Genomic DNA, 5777 nt, shown 5'->3' with positions numbered 1-5777 from the left:
CGAATCCAATATGGTCTCAGAACTTATGAATATAAATAGAACACCTTTTATTTATCACCATATTGATTACACATTATTCATTGCATACTGTTTCAAACAATCAACTTTATATTTGAATTAAAACGATAGTTATCCCATGCTCCAAGCATATACACTATGTTTTCTAAACACTAGTCATGCCATACACCAAGTATGTACACTATGTTTTTCCAAACATTAGTTATGCCATACACCAAGTATGTACACTAAGTTTGTCTATGATCTTTACTTTGCGAAATAGATCGATTGAACATAATTCCAATGATTCTCATTTCACAATCTCAAATCCTTACCGCAAATGCAAGAATTCCAAATTCCTGCCATTTGCCTAAATCTGTTAGATTCTAAACTTATATGCATTGATCCTCTTGTAATGATTATGCACAGAGTCACCAAGACTTATCAACAGACATTACAGAGTATTCCAATGGCGATCATTCCACGGAAGCGAAGTCTCAAATTCAAAGTATATTGATTTGAACATCCTTCTTGCATTAAGTTTCCTAATATTACACGAATTTAATGAATAACTTCAACCTATGGGAATATTTCCATATTCTCATTTTGACTATCACTTCTGAACAAAAGTTGCCTCTTTTCAGAATATGTCAATATGGTCCTTCCAAAATTAACACTATACTTCCAACTGTCCCTGAGCAATCAATCTTTGGTAAACCTTAGATTGTCCTCGACAATTGCTTAATCAAATTAGTCATATCCAGTTCTAGTACTTTTTCCCTCTTAATGCTCTAGGCATTTGGAAAATTTTAGAACAGATGAAGATTATAGCACATGCAATCGACCCTATATCCGAAGCATATGGGACGCGATTCATGATGTCTCACATAAAGACATGATACTAGACCAGTCTTTTTCTATAATATTTCTACTTCTATTTTCCAAGTTCTCATAATTCAAATTATGAAAAGGGATGCCGTAATCATAATCGAATTTTAAAATGCAAATAATGGACCCATATATAGAATTTCCTTATGTTGAGCCATAAAATTCACACACACACACACACACACACATATATATATATATATATATATATATATATATATATATGTGTGTGTGTGTGTATATACATACACACACACACACATATATATATATATACATACATACATACACACACACATATATATATATATATATGTGTGTGTGTGTGTGTGTATGTATGTATCCTTCACTAAAGATGATTAAAACCTCAATATAAGCTTTTAGAATTGAAATGAAGTATTATTTCCTCTTCTTAATTATAGCAAAAACAACTTTTCCCAATTGAACTTTTGTTTTTCTATAATTAACATTGCTAACTTGCAATACTTATCATAATTATCATGCTCCCACTAACATGATGATTATTATCATAACACTTATGCTCCCACTAGCTTTGACATGTACTCAGAAATCAGCTGGACTTCTAGAAATCAATACTTTATTGACTTTATTTCCAAAGTTCAGGCTTCTGATACGAGATGCTTTGATAAAATTTTATCAAAATCATACATCTTTCCTTAGATAGCACACATGTGTGTCTAAACAATTTCAGAACTATGAAAATGGATGTCGTAATCATAATCTCAATTGTTTAGACCTTTGTCATTTCTCACAAGTCCATGTTAGTGTGTCAGTTAACCAAGCACGCTCCACTAACAACTTTGAGAATGCAAATATCACACTTGCTATCTATCTAAAATCTACTTAGTGAAAGCGTTTCCTCACCATCATTTTCATGAATCGGAGAGAAACCATATGACACTTAGATTTTATGGTGTATCTGTTCCTATCCATGTGAATTTGTCAAAACCATAATCACAAGACAAGGTTAGTGACACATCCAAACTCATATGGATTGAACTTGTGCAGTCTTAACTTTCTTACCACCTGGCAGCACAAGGGCCCGCCATTGCTTCCAAGTTGTTATGCAACCAATTGAGAACTCTCAGAACTTATATGCAAAGCCAACTTTAACTAGAATAGGCACATAAATAGGAAAAATGTCAACACGATAGGTTATAACCTCACATCGTGTGCTACTTATAAACTACATGTTTTATTCTTGATTAGATCTTGAAGCTTTTCCAAGATCTCTAAGACTCCCATTATCCTCTTGACATATAAGACTCACTTGCCAAATATTCAAGAGATAGTGTGGATTGTTTATCAAGACAAATATTTCACACAATTGGCCTTAGTTGGTCTTTGTTTTATCCAAAACATCACAACTTACCAATTTCAAATGTACAAGAGTAGGATACTTTTACTCTTACATTTGACTAGTGTTAATAAACCTTCTTTAAGATGTATCACACAAATTACAATCTTGGAGTATGACTCTAAGACTTGTTTTGAAATGAGGTATGACTCATCTTCTTGATTTAACCATTTAAGCAATTCTTAATTCCTCTTCTTATCCATAGGAATGCACTAAGATGTCCTTAGAGGACCAATTGTGATATGGTTTCTTAATCATTAAGATGATCACAAAATATGATACTAAAGTACTCTCCCATCTTTTCATATTTGAGAAACTTTTATCTTTCTGCCTAATTTGATTCTTCTCATTCGTTCTGCCATACATCGAAACTTTTCCAATGTTTTAGAATTATACTTAAACTGGTAAGTATATCCATATTTACTAAACTTTAGTAAATCATGACAAATAGTCTTATTGATCTTTTGTGGTGGATCTGACCAGCGCACAACCAAGTGTACCCGATCCCTTTGTCCTTCACTTGACTCACATATACATGTGAACAAGGAATTAGTCTTAATTTTCCAAAGATGAAGATTTTCATCCATCATACTATACAACTTGCATAATTCCAAGTATCGGTCCAATTGAAACTTGGGTGATGAGAATCTTTCCTTATTTGGTAAATTTAGACACTACCACAAATGAAAGAATCAAATTCATATTTTCATTATTGTTATAAGTATACAAACATCAATTTTCCATAAGTGCCATTGCACGGACATATATAATAAAACAAAATTTTATTTATTTATCAAATGCGGAAAAACTTTCCTTACAATGCAACTTTAAATGGAAACTATGTTATTACATATTTCCTAGAAATCTATCATAACTCTTTGAGTAGTAGCTCAAGAATCCGATCTTCGAACCATGTGATTGAAATCCATCTTCGCGATCAGATTCAGCATACTCTTTCTCTAAGTTCCCTTACCTTTGCTTGATCCTGCCATACATTAAAAATGTATAAAGAATCTTCAAATAGGAACTTAATAGTGTTAGATAGTGGACTTACCTGAAGCATAGTCAAGATTTTTGACTAGTCCTTCTCTCAGGTCTTTCAAGTAGTTAAGGAAGCTTCGCAACCAATGCCCCTTCCTTTGGCAACAAAAACATATGGACCCTTTGGGAATAATGCACTGGACTATCTCAGACTTGCCTTTCTCTTTACCATTTGGACAACCGAGTTGACTATGGCCGATTCCTTTCCATTAGGAAGAGAAAGCTTTTCTGGATATCCAATGATACCAATTGTCATTGTCCATTGTAGTTTGGGAAGTTGATCTACTAATCAAATTTGCTTTACCAGAGCTCCAAATCATTGCTGATTCAGCAGCACCAAGCAAATAGATAAGATTATTAAGGGTCATGTAATATTCTTTTACATAGTAGTCTCAAAGGACACTCACTATGAGACTTAGAAAGTGATTGAACAGCCAACTTTCTCAAGACTTTGACACCCAACTCTCCCGGCCTGTCAATATGTGACTTCATCTCCAAGATGTGAGCACACATAGACCGTGCTTGCCAATAGGGATTGAGTGACCTTGAACATGTGGGTTAGGGAGAATAATTGGAGGAGGTGGAGGGAGTGAAGAATGATTTCCGGGACATCATCTTCATTAGGAAAGCTTGTTCCAAGAGTTTTGGGAAGATCATAATTGTCTGAACCAGACATCTTTTCAGAGATATTTAAGATAGCTGATTTAAAGTCCTTAATATAACACCCAATATGAAATATTAAGGCTAGGACCCAACACAATATTTTATAACTTGGAAGAGGGATGCCGTAATCCAAGCTATAGAATATTTGAAGGTAGGCGAATGATGATTCACCAATTTCCACCATGAAAATGAAATAATTTATTAGGTTTTATTTGCATTTGAAACTCCTAGATCTTTTGAGATTTATCAAACTTTTCAATGGCATGTTTCAATCTCGATTATGCCCTCTCAGGTTTTGTGACTGTGATGTTGAGGATCACAAAACAAGGTGTGAAAAACCATGCAAATATACTTGGTACCCTTAATATTTACCCCTCAATTGATGTGATGGTTAACCATGCGCGCTCCACCAATACTATGATAAACATTAAGTTACCCTTTGCCTACCTTGTTAAATCAAGTTAGTGTGCCGGTTAACCGCACGCGCTCCACTAACCGACTCAGGATCGTCAAAAAAGCTATGCTCACTAGAAAAGAAAACTGATAACATTCGAAGTTGGTGATTCGGTTTTGCTTAAAGTCTCACCGTGGAAAGGACTTATAAGATTTGGTAAAAGGGGAAAATTGAGTCCAAGGTTTATTGGACCGTTTAAAGTTCTTCAGAGGATTGGGAATCAAGCTTACAAGCTAGAACTACCAGAAGAACTAGATGGTATTCATAACACTTTCCATGTGTGCTATTTGAGGAAGTTAACGGGAGATGTTCCCGACATAATTCCAATTTCTGAGTTAAGATTGGATGAAAGCAAGAGGTTAATCGAAGAACCAAAGGCAATCGTTGACCGTAAGACTAAAAATTTGTGATGCAAGATGGTCGATTTAGTGCTTGTGCGTTGGAAACATACGAATGGCCAAATCTCACCTGGGAAACGGAGAGTGACATGATGAGTCGCTACCTGCACTTGTTTGTTGATGTGTGATTCCAGGGACAGAATCATCCTAAGGAGAGAGAATTGTAACGCCCGTGTTTCTGGGCAAAAGCATTAATAATGGTATAATAGTCTAGGTCAACCTTTGTAACTCATTTTGAAGTAATAAAGGTGAATTATGTGAATATTATGTGAATTATGTGCTTATTTGCTTAATTATTATGATTTAATTAATTAATAATAAAAATAAGCGTTGAAAATAAATATTAAATAAAGTCGATATCTTTTAAGAAAGTTGTAGTGGCCGAAACAAGGATTCCGGAGATATAAAGAATACCGAAATCCGAGTTATAATGAAGAAGTTATGACCTGTCGAAGTTTCGCGACGGCACCGGGAAGCGTAAAAAGTGAATTTACGATAAAGTACTTTTTAGCCTTAGCAATCTAAACGAAAGTCATAGTGTTCGTTAAACCGAGAGCGTGTATAAAAAGAATGCCCAAATCTGACTTCATATGAGGAAGTTATAATTTTTCTAAGTGTCAGTTTAGCAGTAGAAAACTAAAAACTCGAATTTTAGATCGAGTGATTTTTAGCCGACACAACCTAAACGAGAATCGAAGGTCTCGTCAATAGTAGTACAGCGGTAAAAAGACAGACGAAAACGGACGTCGGATGAAGAAGTTATGAATTTTTAACGGATTTTCTTGTCTCGGTCTGTTAAAAATAATAATATTAAAAATAAAATCAAAATTAGCTGTCGGAGTCTAAACTAAAGTTGTAGATCATAATTTCACCTACGCGTGCATATAAAGAACGTCAAAAGCGGAGCTCGTATGCGAAAGTTATGGATTTTAGAAGTTTGAGACACAAAATTCGAGAA

This window comes from Lactuca sativa, chromosome 5 (genome assembly GCF_002870075.4).
Source record: "Lactuca sativa cultivar Salinas chromosome 5, Lsat_Salinas_v11, whole genome shotgun sequence".
NCBI lineage: Eukaryota > Viridiplantae > Streptophyta > Magnoliopsida > Asterales > Asteraceae > Lactuca > Lactuca sativa.
Note: the sequence above shows the minus strand (reverse complement) of the source record.